Raw genomic sequence first — 19,611 nt, 5'->3', positions numbered from 1 at the left:
GTTGGATTAACTTGTGAAAAATGTGTAGTTTAGGTGGGTTGGCAATGCTAAATATGCCCTTGAAGTGTGTGTGTGTGTGAGTTCACCCTTCGATGGGCTGTTGTCCTATCCAAGGATTTTTTCTATGTTGTTGAGCTTCCTTGTCTCAGGAAACAGATGGATTGAAGGAAAGTTGAAGTACTTTACATTTTTATTTACTTTTTCAAAGAGACATTTTTTTTAATTTAATACTTTGTCACAATGGTTTGTTCAGACCGCCTGCACCACGGATTTAGGCAGCATATTCAACCATAAGTCGCAGACGCACGCACAATTTTGCAGTCATTTAAATAGCTGCTTTAGTACCTGTTTGCCAATGAGAGCAGCTAGTGACATATAAAACAGGAAAATGCTAAATACAAAATATACAAGTTAAAGTGACCTCCTAAAAGGTGAATTTGAAACAGTAAAATAATCCATCACTTACGTAGCTCAGTATAATGGCGTTGTGAAAGCAAAAAACTGCATAGGATTTAATTATTTTATTTGTTGATTATCAACATATTTCCATTAGCTTGGCCAGCCTTTAAAGAAAAAACAACCCTTTATTGGAGATTTACTTTAGTAACTTACTGCGTCCCTAGGGGGTGGGGAAGCCCCCCTGGACCCCCACCTTAAACTCTTTCTTGGTCGTAATATCCAGTTTGTTCTGGGTGTATTGGCATGTTGTTTAAATATACTTTTGTTGTATGAATCTTAATTTATTCAGGGTTTAAGCTTCATTTCATAATGCTTATCTGTAGTATGCTTTCAAATTTTGTGGCCAGAAGGGAAGGCGGATAGGAGTAGAAGTGACTCCTGCCTTTACAAGATGTGGATCGGGTTTTCATATGTTTACTCAGTATTGGCAAGTGTGGTAGGGTAAGGCTGTGGTGGGGCATCATTAGTTCTGTTTTGATTAATTCGGGGATAAGTAGGGGAGCTTTGGTGGTTAGAAGTCCTGTGTGTGATTTTCATTGCTTCGTCTGCCAGTGGCTGGACTGGTTGGCTCTGGCTACAGTGATTTAGTTGGGCCTTGGGTTAATTTCTTTTACTTTCTTATGTTAGTTTTGTCATGTTGTTGAGCTCACTGCGCATTGAGGGCTCTGTGGTGGAATTGGTCAAAAACACCAAATTCCTTTGGGTGCACCTGGCAACCAAACTTAGTTGGTCAATTATAGTAACATCACCTCCAAAGCCAAGAGGGTGCTGCAGCATGTCTGCATTCTACATCAACTGAGAAAGGCAAGCCTACCCTCTCACTACATCAGGGTACCATCAGGACCGTTCTGACCGGCTTTATCACCGACTAGTTAGGGAACTGCAGTGTCTCTGTACTATCCTACAACATACAGTACACACAGCAGAAAAGATCATTGGGACATCTTTGCCCTCCCTTAAAGATGTCTTTATAAAGCGTTGCACCCGCAAAGCCTATAGCAATATGAAAGACCGCTCCCACCCCTTCCACATTCTCTTTAGGTATTTTGCCAACACAATAACTTTATTTTAAGCAACCAATTAGTTCCTATACGATGTAGGCCCTTGTATTCCTACCGCACAACAGGAACTGTAACGTTTATTCAAGACATGACATTTGGAAGATTATCCCCCCACACACACCACACACACACTTTATTGCTTCAAAGCAATTACAAATTCACTAAGGTGATATTGCTTCAATGCGGTGCACCAGTGAGGTAGGGTGCAAAGTTTAGCACGATCAGGAGTTTACGGAGGATATTATTGTATCGATGCAGAGGCAATGAAGACTGATACAGTGCAAAGTGTGGTGCTCCGCCTTCATCAAAAAGTCTCCAAAGTCCACGCAGTTACCAGATTTCTAAAATGGCCTCAGCACTTGGAGTCAGCTAATCAGCAAAATTCAACGCCTGATCCCCACCTACAACTGTTACTGTCTGAACAAAAAATACACATCTTGGACTAGGGGCTAAAAAAGGTACCAAGAACTACTACCAGGAACTACAAATGGCCTGAGTTCCTGTGGTAAGAATGCTAGAAAATTTACTGAGTTTCTGGAAGTCCCTGGCTCTTGAAAAAAAATTCCTATGATGGGAAAGCACCTTTTGTCTCACTTTCACCTGGTAGAAGGTATGGTAGCATCCAAACCACTTCTGCCAGGTTGTGCAACAGCTTCTACCCCCTTAGCGTCTGGACTTTGAACTCTGCGCTGGCCATTGCCCTCAGATTTGCTCCTAGTAGCTTATTTATATGAACAACATTTGTGACACTTGTTGCTGCTGTTGTTTTTTTATAATTGAATGTTCTTGTTATTTATTTATTACTATCTATTTCAAATGATTATTCTATTCATTTAGCTAATATTTGTTTAATCTATTCATAGTACAGTTCTTTACCTGTCTTGCACTTGTCCTGTGTTTATGTACATGTTGCACCGCGGTCTGGAGGAATGTTATTCATGCCACTGTATGCTGCCATACTGTGTATGGATGGAATGCCAATAAAGCCACTAGACTTTATCACTTTAATATGATAAAGATGTTGGGATGAAAGGCAGTTTGACACATTTCTGTTTTGGCACTTTCATGCTCTAGTCTTCTACAATGAAGTTCTTAGTATTGGTGGATGCTCCTCCCATTTCCACCCTGGACATCTTTGGGTGTTAGCACTCTTGGAGATATCTTGATGACTCTGGGCTCTGGACGTCCAGTCGCTTTTACCAGCATCTAATGTCAATCCTTAAGAAATGCAGTGTTGTTATCCTCTCCTCTTCCCAGGTAAGCTCTTTTTGTTTTTTCTTGTTTCTTTCTCCACATACTGCTGTGCTACATTATGTACAGCAGTCTATACGTCTTAGCCTCTGCATTCAGTCTGGCAGTATGACCTTCCATCTTCAGCTACTCAGTCCTGGAATATCATTTTTAAAACTCTCACTATTTCTTCTAAAAAAAACTCCAATGATCAACATATATAATTAAACCTTGTACCCAGTCTATATTGTGGAGGGTACACTGAGTTGCCAGTGGGCCATCTAGGCATGACCATGAACCCATGCAATCAAGCATGTGCTAATGACAGACATTAACTTTAAGAACTTGCTTACTCCAAGAGATTACTTAAGTATAAAATATTTCAATAAAAGCTATTAAGAGCAATACCCAAATAGAAATAAGTTAGTAATTTTAAAGTAAAGTGATTTCACTATGATGTTGTACTAATCGTAAATATGAAACTGCTTATTTCTGTGCAAACAGTTAATAGCAATTGAGACATCACATGAATTAATTTAATTTAGTAATTTTAAGCAGTGAATAGACCTTCTTGCAAATGTAAATGCTACCAAATAATGACATCATGCATATATAGTGCCTAAAAAAAGGATTCACCCACTTGGAAGTTTTTTTTTTTTTTTACATTTTCTTGTTATAGAACATTGAAAAACAGTGGATGTAATTAGGCTTTTTTGACACCAATTAGCAGCAAACATTCATTAATGTCAACGTGAAAACAGGTCTCTACAAGTGTGTTAAATTAATTACACAACATAATTGATTATAAAAGTGTTTACCCCTTCAAGCCAGTATTTAGTAGATCCCTCTTTGACAGCCATGACATCTTAAAGTCTATGTGCACAAGCCTTTATCAGATTTGCACATCTGGACACTACCATTTTTCCCTATTCTTCTTTGCAAATCTTCTCAACCTCTATTAAGTTGCGCGAGGGCTGAGAGCGAACAGTGTTTTTCAAATGGAGACATAAATTCTCATACGGACTCAGATCTGTTGCCATATTTATGAAGCGTCTCAAAATTACTCCTTGGAATTGAACTAAAAGTCAGACTAGAATAGGCATTTTTCCTACCCAGGAGTGGGATAGTTATCGCGTGTCCAGCACCCACTCCCAGCTTGGAGAAGGAGTTCATGTTTGAGAATGAATGACATCACGAGTTTAGAGCACCCCAAGTCACAAAATGGCACTCATGAAGGCATTTTGTAGTTTTCTTGGTAATCATTATTAGGTTTTGTAGATTTCTGATATGAATGCTGTCTTCACCACAAATATAATTAATATTTAAATTAGTAGGAGAAGAAGATATAGGAAATAATAATAAGGTAGGATTAGGTGCTAAGCTGCTCATAACTGTTTCCACTTTGCAACACCATCAAGAATAATCCAGTTTGTTTCTAGGACCAGGATTCTAGGATCTTGTGTTGATGCTGTGATATTACTTTGTCATTCACATACGCCTGCTCATACACTCTTAGAATGATGATCTTTATGTGTGTGCCATCAATCATACCAACAACTCCAGGAAAAACAGTGGTTTGCATAAATGTAGCTTGCATTAACATTACCTCATGTGGTAGATAAATGTATAAAGCTGCGTATTACCTCATCCATTATAAGAGTGTTCAACATTTGGTGCAAAATTACAAAAACACCAGCCAACTGTTACATCTTTTCTTCATTTGATTTTTAATCTTCTTAAGAACACCGTATGAGGAATGGAATAATAGATATTCTATGATTAGCCCATAGATCGACTCACATCTTTATACAGCTTATGGGCTGTAAGTTGGGCACCCTTTATCTATATTTTATGCCCCTTAAATTTTTTTGTCATGATGTCACAGGCTGTGTCACTGTTTAACTTCAGATAATGGTTTAATAGCTATTTATAACATTTCAAAAAAAAAAAGTAATATTTTATATATATTATATATAAAATATTGTGTTTGACAAGTAGCATTCCATTGGTTAATTTGGTGGCAATGTGAAGGTGCACTGGCATTTGGTGTCCCACCTGGTTGCACACCATTCCAGAGACCTATGGGTCAGAAGTGCGGGCTGTGGGGTTTGAACCGAATGGACATATAGGCAGACAGTGGGCACTGTAGTGTGCATTGTTTAATTACTCAGTTAATTAATCATCGGTTTTACCTTTGACAGTGGTAGCAAATAATCAAAATAATCAACAAGACACTCTCCCAAGGTGTTCCAAGGTAATTGTCGGTTGAGTGAAGGATCTCTGTTTCACTTTCTGGCAAAGATGCCAAAATATAAAGAAGAGGAGGAGGCTGGTAGCACGCACTGATTACAGCGCGTTGCCACATCCACCACACAACACAACGTCCGGATTGGGACCCACGTGCAGCTGTGCAATAGGTGAGGGTTTTTTTTTATACAGTGGATGGAGTGCCAATCCTGAAATATAAAGAGAATTATACAATTTCTGAACAAGGTGCATAAATTGGCAAAAGTCTAACACCTTTACTTTCTGACTGGTTTGGATGTGGCCAAAGACTTACTTTAACAAATAACCTAGACATGCTTGCTGAAATAAACAAAATAATATGATTTATTTATAACATAAGAGTAATAGCAAATGGATATAGGCAAGTAGGATGTATATAGATATAATATATAACAATAACAAATAACACAAAATATAAAAATACAAAAGTTTAACACTGTTAAGATGAATATTCTTCCTAAGCTCCTTTTTTTATTTCAAAACATACCAATATACATTAATAAATCGTTCTATAAGCAATTAGATTCAACAATAACCTCATTTATTTGGAATTCTAAACATCCACGCATCAAAAGAGCGACCCTACAAAGACAAAAGGCAGAAGGCGGCATGGCTCTACCTAACTTCCAGTTTTATTACTGGGCGGCAAATATACAGTCGATAAGAACCTGGACACAAATAGAAGAACATACACAGGCATGGACCGCAATAGAAGTAAAATCCTGCAGTACTTCTTTGTATTCCTTGCTTTGTGCTCCAATAAACACACGTTATCGGCAATACACTAATAACCCAATTGTGCTCCACTCACTTAGAATCTGGAACCAATGTAGAAAGCATTTTAAGACGGAGAAGCTTCTTTCTGTGGCACCCCTACAAAAGAACCACCTCTTTCAACCCTCACAAACATATGCAGTTTTTAATATCTGGAAAAATTTGGAATTAACTTGCTTAGAGACCTTTATATAGACAACGTCTTTGCATCCTATGAACAATTACGTTCCAAATTTAACATTCCAGCTACAAATTTCTTTCACTATCTTCAAATCAGGAACTTTGTTAAACAGAACCTTCCAGATTTTCCTCATCTTGCACCCTCATCCACGCTGGAAAAATTATTGCTCAATTTCAAGGAGTTAGACTCCATCTCTACAATATATAAAATCCTTTTACAATCCCTTCCTTTCAAAGATCCAAGAGGACACTGGGAAAATGACCTCTCAATTAATATATCAGAAAAGGAGTGGAAAGTAGCAATGCAGAGAATTCACTCAAGCTCCATATGCGTAAAGCATACAATTATACAACTCAAAATTATATATCGAGCGCATCTGTCTCGACTAAAACTCTCCAAAATGTTTCCAGGGCATGATCCAACCTGCGAACGTTGCAACCAAGCCCCAGCCTCACTAGGTCACATGTTCTGGGCCTGCTCCAAATTAACATTATTCTGGACAAAAATTTTTAATTACCTCTCAGACAGTCTTGGACTCACAATCCCTCCTAACCCATTAACAGCTGTGTTTGGGGTTCTTCCAGAGGGTCTTAAAGTGGAGAAAGACAAACAAATTGTGATTGCATTCACTACACTGTTGGCACGCAGACTTATTCTGATAAACTGGAAGAACCCAAACTCTCCTCTTTTAAGTCAGTGGGAAACTGATGTGTTATATTATTTAAAATTGGAAAAATCAAATACTCAGTTAGAGGATCTGTGCAGACTTTTTCAAAACATGGCAGGATCTAATCAGTAATATTTTGAAATGATTTTATAAAGCACAGAGAATTTGTTGATTTAGGTATTTTTAAAAGCCTTAAATTTTACACCGTTTGGCTTGCTCTCTCTCTCAAGGGTGGGGATCGATCTGTTCTTAGCATAATTCTTTTTTTTTTGTAAAAACTTGATTGCTATGTATTGATTGTAATAAAATTAATAAATAAAAAAAAAAAATACAAAAGTTTAGTTGAACTTTCTCTCAACCATAGAAAAAGGCACTTGACTCATGAATTCTATCTCTTGGCTTAGATACAATACACCTTTTTCTCTCTTATAGAAAAGGGCACCTAATTTATGAATTCTGATCTTGAAATTAATGTGGTCAAAATGGAGAAGTTCTTTAGCTAGTTATTAAGCTTATTGTATTTGCACTGTGGTGTTCATCTGGAGCCTCATGTATAACGCCGTGCGTTTAACTCGCACTATAACATGGCGTAAGCACAAAAGCCGACATGTGCTTACGTACAGAAAAATCCAGATGCAGGAATCTGTGCGTACTCCAACTTCCACGTTCTTCCGCTATATAAATCCCGATCAGCGTGAAAACTAACGCTCGTGCATGCACTTTATGTAACGCCCTAACTCCTCGCAGAATTACGCCTTTTTGAATATGCAAATCAATATAAATCACCCTTAAGCTCAGCCTTCTGTGAAAAGACAATGGGAAAAACACGGGGGAAAATATAACGATTTCAGCAAATACCAAGTGGAGGCAAAGGAAAAATATACTATTTGTTTAATTAAACCGTGGTATAATCAACAAAAGGAAGTTGACCGAGTGACATAGCGTGTTGGAGAAACTTGAAAGCTCAGATATCAGTCGCCGTGAAAAGGTGAGTCGTAGCCTACCGTCTGAGTGTCATATGAAAGCTTTTTAGGATACAGAGAAAAAAAAGGCACAGTGGGGAAAAAAAGCACGAAATTTCAACTTCAATCTCGAAATTTCCACTTTAATCATGTAGTTTATTTTTTCATTAAAGTAGAACATCATAAACGTCATCTTAAAATCATTTACTTAACCAGTTTCTCAAATCACATCGTAATTAAAGTAGCACGTTAAATGCTTTGTTTTGCATTTGATCTTCTATGTGATCTATGTGTGTGAATCACTACTTGCTTCTTAAACCGGCTCTCTTCCTCCGACTGTACACAGAATCCATTACATTTGTGATATTACAGCTCTCTGAATAACTAAAATACTGAGATGTATACGTGATATCATTAAGAGTTAAAGCACGTTATTAAACATGGGTTTTACAGCGCAGCGATTGTGCACGACCATCGATGAAATTATTTATTGCAGCAGTACTCAGGGGCGGCTCTAGGTTTGTGGTGGCACTGGGCAGAAAAAGAATCGGTGGCTCCTTCGCCCGCCAATGTCAGTGAGGTAGCTTATGCACGGCGGATGGCCACATCCGTTGCAGACACCAGCCGCCTCGTGCTCATGACACAAGCATTTAACTTTTGTCAAAATTTGCCGCTGCATTTTTAGCTGTGTCGTTATTTTCTCTTTCTGTTTTATATTCAACTAGCAAAATACCCACGCTTCGCAGCGGAGAAGTAGTGTGTTAAAGAAGCAATGAAAAGAAAAGGAAACATTTTGAAAATAACGTAACCTGATTGTCAATGTAATTGTTTTGTCACTGTTGTGAGTGATGAGTGTTGTTATATATATATATATATATATATATATTTACACACACACACATAAACATATATATATATATACATATCTATACATATACACATATATACATACATATATATCTACATATATACACACACATATATACACACACATACATACATACACACACATATATACACACAAATACATATATATATATACATACATACACACACACATATATAAACATATATATACATATACATACATATCTACATATATACACACACAGCTATTTCAGATCAGTGCAATACGCTGTTTGTTAAAACGGTTGACTCCGCTCTTACGTGCAATAACAAATCAAATCATTCAGTTGTCTTTGCTCATATGTCATTTTAGAGCTGGACGCCTGGCATCTTTTTGGCCACAAGTTCGTTTCTGTTTGGTGTGAGGTTCTGTGTTGTGGAGATTCTCAGGATGGATTGCAGGTGCTCATCAGTGAGGCGACTCCTGTGTGCTGTTTTGTTAGTCTTTATCACTGAGAAGAGCTTCTCACACAGATATGTGCTACCAAACATGCACAAGGTTCGAGCCGCATGTAGACGGACTTTTTGTTGTTCAAAGTCACCAAAGCGCCGTGCAAACTCAGTGCGCAATAACTCTAGCTTCGCAATAACTTGCAGCATCATAAGGTAGACTTGATTAACGCGGTAAGTGTTGCAAGGCAGCTGAAGCGCTGCATTATGGGATCTGTAGTTTATTGTGTTACCAGCGCTTCATATACCCGGCCATTAATAACAATAATACAGTATATAAAATGATCTCACGGGCGGATATAATTACACACCGGGCCGGATGTGGCCCGCGGCCCTTGAGTTTGACACATATGGACTAAATAGAACTTGAAAAGATATATTTTTTCAAATGTGATCGCGCAATTCAGATAGAGTTGACGCCAGCACTACAGCCTGCATGCCTCAATGAGTCATCCTCCCTCGCTCTTACTTTTTACCGCTCATCTAATGAATACACTGAGTATGGCTTTACCAAAACAATCATTGATGGCTAATAAAGTATCCATTATTCGAGTATGTAGAGCGGGATATATATATATACATATATATATATACCCGCGTATCGCAGCGAGAAGTAGTGTGTTAAAAAGGTAGAAAAGAAAAGGGAACATTTTAAAAATAATGTAACATGACTGTCAATATACAGTATTTGTTTTGTGAGTGTTACTGAGTGTTGCTGTCATCAAGGATTTGATTATCATTATTTCTTTCAATCAGGTTCGTATTTGTAGGATGTGTTGTGTTCAAGTTACATTCCGTGTTTGTCAATCGCTGTAAAGATGACAGGTTTCATTCATCGATTCGTTTCTTACTGCATCAATAAACAGCTCGCCTTCTTCTTTATCTGAGACCTGACACACTGCATGCACGGGTTTTTTTTACACTGTCTTCCTTTAGCGGGACATTGACTTTTTCCACGTGTGCTTTGTTTCCGCAGTAGCTGGATTTATGAATATGCTTATCAGACGCTTTATATTTTTTGCTGCCTTTTCAATTGTGTAATTCGGTTTTGTTCAGCTCTTTGGAACTGTTGCTTTTATCTGTGCACTGCGTCAGTTCACGTGAGCCACTCGGTGTACTTGCATCGAAGGTTCCCAGCTGTGCTGGTGCCATCTCGTGCTATGTCCATGGCTGTATTTAATGTTACCTTAGTCCTGGCACTTAAAACTTTTCTCGCAGTTTCGCTGAGTTTGTGTCAAACACCACCCTGACCATCTCATCTTCCTCTCCATAAGCACAGTCCTTCACCCGTGAATATTTACCCGTGGCAGTTTGCTATTGGATTGCCGCTGACGGACGGCCTTATATGGGCAGGCACTAAATTACAAACGCCAGCGCAGCCTGTCTATGAACTTAATTTAAAGTGTAGGTTTACATCGTGCTTTGTTTCAAGTAGCAGAACTCATGAATATGGTTGTATATGTCACTCGCTCGCTTCTTATTGTTTCGCTGCCTTCTCAATTATATAATGCATGTTTTCTTGAGCGCTTTTTTGAGGTCTTCCTGGTTTTCTATGTACTGCGTGATTACGTGGGAGGCGTGATGATGTCACACGAAACTCCGCCCCCACGGCGTTGAAGCTCATCTCCATTACAGTAAATGGAGAAAACTGCTTCCAGTTATGACCATTACGCGTAGAATTTCGATATAAAACCTGCCCAACTTTTGTAAGGAAGCTGTAAGGAATGAACCTGCCAAATTTCAGCCTTCCACCCACACGGGAAGTTGGAGAATTAGTGATGAGTCAGTGAGTGAGTGAGTGAGTGAGGTGAGTGAGTGAGTGAGGGCTTTGCCTTTTATTAGTATAGATATGTATTGGTGTGGCCGCCCATGCAGTTCTTGCTTTTCTTTCTCCAAGTAACCGATTGCCACACAATCAGCTCTGTAATAGATGTTAAGCCATCTGTAAACTTAGAGCACTGATTCTTTAAAAAGTTTAAGGAACATTGAAATATCTTCGTAGTACATGTTTAATTATTCTATCCTTCACACCAGTCCCATTGAAGAATATAGATTATTTAAATGAAGTTAAAGTTTTACCTGTATAATATAATAAACATATTTTGCTGCATTTCATCTTAAAATGATATTGTCATCATATGTAAATACGCACTTTATAAAGTGGCTCAGGTTGTGCAATATTATAACTGTAGTACAAGTTTACAGTGAGGTAATTGTACTTATAAGTACAAACAGTTCTACAAGGAGTAGTGATTGAGTGCGTTTATAGTTCTTGGGATAAAACTGTTTCTGAACCGCGAGGTCTGTACAGGAAAGGCTTTAAAACGTTTTGCCGTGGCTAAGGTAGCGTGTGCCTGGTGCTGTATACCGATAATTCTCTTTCCGAACAGCTGCTGCTGTGATTCACACTCAGATACAGTGATATAAACACTCCGAGTGCTGCAGTGAGAGTAATATGGAAAAAGATGATCCGCTGCGGCAACTCCTAACGGGAGCAGCTGAAAGAAGAAGGTGCAGTGACAGTAACAACGCTAAAGCTATTATGGTATTTGGAATACTATGGCTGTTCCCTGGACCATTATATTGTTACAAGTTAATTACAATCAGATGCGTTACAATAATAAACAATATGCGGTTAGTTTCAGTGTATTTATAAAGCCGCGTCAGGAAAATAATGAGTAACCACACAGGAACAGTAGCACTGCTTTGACGCTGGGTGCCGCCAGTCTGCAAAACCAAGCGGAGAACTTGCGTACGACAAGACATGAGGTACCGTGGAAAAGTACGTGGCTTTACGCCAAGTGTAGGTTTTATACATCGCGATTTGAACGTGGAAAAGTTCTTACGCAACATTTCTGTGCGTATGCACCGTTTATACATGAGGCCCCTGCTCACAGCTAGTCTCTGCACTGGCTTACCAACCCCTCACACAGAATGATGTGTGTGTGTGTGTGAGTGTGTTGCATGCATGTGTGAGATGCTGATCTGAACTTTCTTACTGGATTTAGGGAGACACTTCTAACCACGCTAGAACTTATCCTTCACAAGTTCATTACTTTTTAGTTACAGTGACACCAATACCATAATACAGTAGTTGGCTTTGTCCTGTCTTTTAAATTATAATTAGTAGTTCTTGGAATCAAAGTATTTGAAGTAATGATCTGAGATAGTAGTTTGTTCCTTTCCTGGTTGGCTTTCTCCAGACATGTGGAAAAATCTTCAGTGCATTTTCTTTTTTTTTGTTTTAGGACTTTGTCTCCTTCCATCTTGTTGTGAGAAGTACTGCAGTTTCTCTTTGTGGTTTTTACAAACACAGTATCCTCGGTCGGTAGCAAAGTTACGCCTAATGGGTTGTCTAGTGATTAGTCAGCCCCCAACATTAACAAGGCAAATGCGTGGCCTCTCGTATATAGTCTTCCTCTGCTTCTGTACATGCTATCTTAACAAGGTTTAGACTAAAGACACCCCTGGTCCAACTCCTGTTATAGTCAGTGTTCCATTTTTTTCCAGTACAGTCCTGGTTACCCTCCTAGTGTAGAAGAAATCGCTCCAGTTTTGTTTCATTCACACCCTAAGCACAGGGCCTCAAGCAGTGAGAAGATAGAAGAAAGCAGAGAGTTAGGGTCTTAGAAGGGATTTTTAAAGGAAGCAATTAAGGTCTTACCATTGGCTTCTAAGATGTACAACAAGTCCATCCTTTTAGGTTGACTACTGGTGCAAAGTTCTGTTCCTCAATGCCGACAGTCCTTGAGTTATGGGCTTTTGCTTGAACCTGGGTGTCCAGCTCATACCTCTGAGAGCTATCAATGAGTGTTACTTGGTCAGTGATCTATCATCTTATCAGGTAAGGAGTGGTGTCTGCATTCCGCAAAGGGGTCCCATCAGGTGAACTTTTTAGCTTGCATTAAGTGTGACTGACCCTGGATTTTAAGCCAGGACTCACGTTCTAGTCATAGCAAAACATGGATAATGTCAGTCTGTCCTATAGCACGGCAAAGAAAGACACAAAGCATTAAGTTTAGTTGCTAGCAAACTCAGGTAGATAAGAACTATACTTTTGTAAAGTTTTTAATCAAGGTTCCAAAGTTCTGATTTACTTACCAATAGGAGTGAACGAGGTAAGTTTGAGCGCACTAGTGCATGCACTCACATGCAAACTTGAATGAGAAGACATTAACAGTGCATTCACCTGATTAGGGAGCGATGTACGGTTGATGTCTCTATGCCTTCACTGATAGAATTAGAGTGGAATATGTACGTGAGGATTGGCCTGCAGTTAAACCTGATGTGCTTTCCACTAGGGGTCATCTTTTGACGGTCTTTTGCCCCCTTGATATTTTCTGAGCTGCTGAAATTAAGGAGCAGTAAAGAGAAAGGCACTTGCTTTTTTACAATGTGTTATTGCTAGAACCACCTCTAGCTGTTTGTATGTATGTGGAGGTAATCTGAGGTTGGGCTGGTGTATTTCTGTACTATCTTTTTGCATCTGATTTGTGCTTTTTGATTTTTTTATATTTTTTGTCTTTCTTTTTTGAACTGTGTTAATAGAAGGTGGAAGAATAATCTTTTTCTTTGTCTTTTTTTAATCACCATCTGCTTTGGAGCCACTGTATATAATGTAAATATTCATTTCTATCTATATTGTTGCCCATTTCTAAGTTTTATATGCCGTTAAGTGTTTTAATAATTGCAAGACACTATTTTTTGTACTACTAGAATAAAACCAGAATCTCTGTTTTTTACCAACAACAGTTGGTCTGTGTCTCACTCTCTTACCAACTGCTCATTTGGTTACAGCTCCAGATACCCTCAGGGACCACTGCATGGAACATCACAAATAGGGTTTGTCTATTGAAGTGTATATTGTTTCCTTCATTTTTCATTAAACGCACCTCTTCTCTGTGGTGCTTCATTTCTAACACTCTTTCCTTAGTCCTCCCTTGTGCTATTCCGTTACTACCCCACATATTATTTCCTTGTAGACCTCTCTTCTCCTTCTCTTTACAGAAGTTAATCATACCACTAGATACCATTGCTGAAAAGGTAGTACAGACCTCTCGCTGAAGGGTTTCTAACTGACTTTCTGGAAATTAAAACTAAATGTTGCTTAATGGATTAGCAGGTCATTCAGAACCAATATTAAGAAATGATTCAGCACTGGGCTGGCGTATAGCCAGTGCCTGATGATTTGAAAGCACAGAGTCTCTAACCTTTTATTTGTGGCCCTCTGGTTGAACTGTGTTCATTTCACACAGCGGTCCAGGCAATATCTTTATTTAACCTTTTTCTTAATATCTTTTTTTTATTAATATGGTGATAAAGAAACAAAGTTGTTTTCCTTGGGTTCTTCAGGCAAGCAAAGTAATTGATTTAAGCCCAGTTAAGTTAATGAATCACAGCGTGTTGTGCAGTTACAGGCTGAACTTTATAATGAGATTACAGAAGTCAAGGGGTTCTCAGAGACACTCAGCCCTTGGGCACCCTGGGGCTCCTGGTTTGCATTTAGACACATTTTTTAATCAAAGGCTAGTTCCTGCCTTTGATTAAACTCATTGTTTAATTAGTCAAATTCTTGCTGCACTTGGTCAATGCAGTCAGAAATTTTCATCCAAGTGTACAATACTTTAGAAGGAGTTTTATAACTATGAGAACCCAAGAGATTTAAACTGGGGAGGCATGATGGTGCCGTGCTTACTACTGAAACATCATAGCTCCAAGAGACTGTGTTTGCACCTGTGCCAGAATTATCTGTTTTTTATCCAAAAGGTGTGCCATGTGCACATTTGGTTAGAATGTGACTGTAAACTGGCTTGTGTGTCCTTATACTTAAACCTGCTGGGGTTAGCCACCATTCCCCAAGTATATGAATTTGGATTTTGAAGGATAGTAAAGATATGGGCCTATTAGTTTTATCTGATTTTTTATGTTGTTCGCATTTTGCATCTTAGTACTTAAAAATCAATAAAGTGTTCTATTCACCTTTTCTGTTTTAGGGTGCATTTCCCCAAAAGCTTTATAAGGGTAAGTACTTTGTTATCTCATATTTAAGATTATTTGTTAATTGGTCATACTTTCCTGAACCCCTTTTTAAACCAAAGTTGTACTTAATCTCATTAGGAAATTAATGAGTGAACCAACCTACTCATTATTTTTAATGTTGTTCTTTATTTGGACTTTTCCCTTTGATTCTGTCACAGAGAAATAAAGGCTGCCCTAAGAAGATTACAAAAACATGTGACGTTCTTACATGGACAAGATAACAACAATAAATAATAATAAAAAGTATAATAATATGTTGATGTTGCAATATAAATATAAAGATACAGTGGTGTGAAAAACTATTTGCCCCCTTCCTGATTTCTTATTCTTTTGCATGTTTGTCACACAAAATGTTTCTGATCATCAAACACATTTAACCATTAGTCAAATATAACACAAGTAAACACAAAATGCAGTTTTTAAATGATGGTTTTTATTATTTAGGGAGAAAAAAAATGTGTTATATTTGACTAATGGTTAAATGTGTTTGATGATCAGAAACATTTTGTGTGACAAACATGCAAAACAAGAAGAAATCAGGAAGGGGGCAAATAGTTTTTCACACCACTGTATATTGTAGACTATAGATTAGCATCAAAGGGACTCTTTGTATCTTTAACACCTGTCTGAGTCCATATTGGGTTACCCAATCAAAGTCACTATGTAATGTGTCACCATCCTTTAAAGTCAGAAGGTGAATCACTCCTTAGTAGCAGCAATGACAAATGCAGCTGTCCAGAGATTTGTTTTACTCAAGTTGACATGCCATGTGAGACAGTGCCGTCTAAGAAGCCATGTTGTAGGCCTAAATGCTGTTTTGTAAGTGGACATGAAGCTCTTTGGACAAGCTCAGTAATCAACAATTAGCAATGAAATATAGGCTCTCTGGGGTGAAATAATGTCCTCCTTGGCCTTGTGTAGGATGACTTGGAAAGTGGAACACAACAGAAATATGCCCTCAGGCCCACTGGTATATTGAAGCACATGGTCAGTGATGCTCATGGCTTCTGCAAAGCTGCTATGTCCAAATTGGTGCATCCAGATTACTATTGCACCATGCACACAACAAACACAGAGGTTGTGGGCTCAAAATTCTGTTACTGACACCATGTGACCATGAGCAAGTCACTTCACCTGCCCATACTTCAACTGGAAAAAATAAAAATGTAACCAATTGTATCTGAAATGTTGTAAGTCACCTTGGATAAAGGTGTCAGCCAAATAAACAAATAATAATACAGTGCCTTCCATGACCCTACTCTTGAATCCCATCTATACCTGACTCTACGTGTTAAATGTCCAAGTGATATGCAACCATCGGGGACTTTTTACAGACATTGTGGCCAAGCGGCCTGGGAGTACACATGATGTTTACAACATGTCCAACACTGGGCTGTGTCTGATGGCAATAGGTAATGCATTTGCTGCTGGCTGGTTACTGGGAGATGATGGATATCCTCTTTGCAAATACTTGCTAACTCCAGTGTTGAAATCCCCAAACTGTAGCTTAGGAGAGGTAGAACACTGAAAACCAAATCACACCCACTATTATAGAATGCAGTCTGGGCATGTGGAAGATGTGATTCTGGTGTTTGTAAAAGTCTTCAGAGACTTCTGTAAGCCTTGTAAAATTCTACTTAATTTTTGTCATCTGGAGAATAAGTGGAAGAATCATCCTGCCCAGTAAAAGCCAAGCCCCACATACTATCTGCTAGCTTCAGGTGGAGCAGGCCCAAAAAATAGAGAACAATCAAAATAATATGAAATGTCACAATTCTATCAAAAATGAAAGGCTGACCAAGTTGTTTTAAATTGATCATTTGTTTACAAAAATCTGAAAATTAAACAACATTCTAAAAAGAGCAAATAAAAGAAATAAAGGATTTGTCTAATAAGGCAATCAACAGCAATCAAGTAACAATAAACCATCTAGAGTAATTATCCCAAAAAAGAAGGCAAAAATATAAAAAAAACAAGAATTCCAAACTGAAAAAAGCAATACTTACAGGACTCTACAATTAACGAATGATCCCCGGCTCCTGAGCCTTCTCAGCTGACTTAGATAGCCTGAAGGTGGGTTCAGGAATAGTGACATCAGAAATGCTGTGCCTCCGGAGGTACCACCCACAACATACCAGAGACATAAGAAAACATGATTTTACATCTAGAAACATAATAATGTGAAAATAGAAGACTATTAACAAAAAAAAAATTATTACAAAAAGACACAAAAAGAACAAACCCTGGCAGACACATAACACTATACAGCACAAAACCGAATAATGAATTGGCATCAAAATGAGGGTACTGTTTGATCTTTAGTCAAACTCAGTATGCTACTGCTGGAGTATGTGAATTTCCCCTTGGGATTTATAAAGTATCTATCTATCTATCTATCTATCTATCTATCTATCTATCTAAACATATGTCATAAACAAAATGTAGAATGTTTTTCTCAGGGTTTTTTTCCCAATAAAGATTCAGGTGCTTCGAGCACACATAGGAATCACTTCCACACTAACTGCAGGATTAATTTAGAGTCATCAACAGTAGACTTTGGCCCCTGAACCTTGAATTGGATTAAGCAAGTCTTACGATATTATGTGGAGTTAACAATCAAATTAGCCCCCACAGTTTTGTAATATGGAAGGTGGTGAAAGCCTCTACAAAAAAACCATATTGGGCAATGTGCAAACTCCAAACCGTAACCAACAGAAATGTCCTTTACAAAAGGAGAGTATTACTTATAGTTTTACTTTTTTATTCGTGGCTGGAAATATTTTAAGAACAAACAGAAGTCAGTCTTTGCAAAAAACCTTTGTAACAGGGAAAAAAAACAAAACTCACAGTTAAAAGAATACCCAATCCAAAAAATGTAATTGTTTGTATACGCTACTTACCACATGTACACTATATGGACAAAAGTATTGGGACACACCTCCTAATTATTGAATTCAGTTGTTTCCGTCAGACCCATTGCCACAGAATTATAAAATCAAGCACCTAGCCATGCAGTCTCCATTTACAAACATTTGTAAAACAAAATGCATTTCTGAACAGCTCAGTGACTTCAAGCACGGTATTGTGATAGAATGCCTCTCTTGCAAAAAGATGGTTCATGAAATTTCATCCTTGCTGGATATTCCATGGTCAAATGTAAGTGGTATTATTAGAAAGTGGAGGCATTTAGAAACACTCAGCCATGAGACCACAAAATGTCATATAAAGTAACAGAGCATGATGACTGCTATGGTGAATGGTGCATAAAAGCAACACTCTGCTGATTCCATAGCTGAAGAGCTGCATGGAATGTGTTTCCATGACCAAGCAGCTTCATGCAAGCCTCATATCACTAGGTCCAATGCCAAACATCATATGATGTGGTGGAAAAGGTTTCTATAGAGTGATGAATCATGCTTCTCAGTTTGGCAGTCAGATGGGTGAGTCTGGGTATGGCGCAAGCTGGGAGAATGTTACATGCCTGACTGCCTTGTGCCAACTGTGAAGCTTGGTGGAAGAGGGATAATGGAGTTGGTCTGTTTTTCAGGGTTTGGGCTAGATCCCTTACTTCCCGTGAAGAGCAATCTTAATGCTTCAGCGTACCAAAACAATTTGGACAATATACTTCCAACTTTGTGAAAACAGTTTGGGAAAGGCCCTTATCTATTCCAGCATGACTGTGCCCCGGTGCACAAAGCAAGGTCCATAAAGACAAGGTTGGATGAGTTTTGACTAGCCTGCACAGACCTCAGTTCCATTGAACACATTTGGCATAAACTGAAACAGAGATTGTGAGCCAGGCCTCCTCGTTCAACATCAGTGCCTGTCCTCATAAATACTCTACAGGATGAATAGGCACAAATTCCCAGAAAAACACTCCAAAATTATGTGAAAAGCTTTAGAAGAAGAGTGGAATCTGTGATAGCTGCAAAGGGGAGACCAACTCCATATTAAAGTCAAAGTATTTGAATGTAATGTCATTAAAATTCCTGTTGGTGTAATGGTCAGGAGTCCTAATACTTTTGTCCTTATAATTTAGTCTGTAAATTACAGATAAAAATTTTTAATCCCATGTTTCCCTGTAGAACAGGGATGAAAAAATGTGGGTCTATGGAGACAAACTCTGGACCACAGCAAACAGTATAAAAACATTCATGAAGAAATCTCATGTTACTTACAGTGTGTCACATCATACACAAGTCAAGTCATCCAGTCGTATGCTCACAACATGCAAAATGCTGAATTCAGCTAAAATATTGTTACATAATTTTTTCTGGAAAATCTGAACAAATGCAGAAGAAAAACATTTACACAGGAACAAGCTTTTGAATTGAAGACAGCATCAACTGATGCCAGTGCAATAGTGCTGCAGTAACGAAAAAGTGTACATAAACTCCAATTATAATCCCAATTGAATAAAAACATCAACAGAGGGTTTTCCAAAATACTGTAAATATTAAAAAAAAAGGTTAAACAAAATGAGAGCTGAATGTCATATGTCTGAAGTTTGGTAGTTGGATAGAGTTTTGCTAGAGGGAGGAGGATGTCCTAAGATGGTGTTTCAAAGAGAAAGGAAAAAGGGGATAACCTGATTGG

The sequence above is a fragment of the Polypterus senegalus genome, chromosome 3 (assembly GCF_016835505.1).
Source record: "Polypterus senegalus isolate Bchr_013 chromosome 3, ASM1683550v1, whole genome shotgun sequence".
Lineage (NCBI taxonomy): Eukaryota > Metazoa > Chordata > Cladistia > Polypteriformes > Polypteridae > Polypterus > Polypterus senegalus.
The sequence above is the reverse complement of the archived record's forward strand: the minus strand, read 5'-3'. Positions refer to the sequence as shown.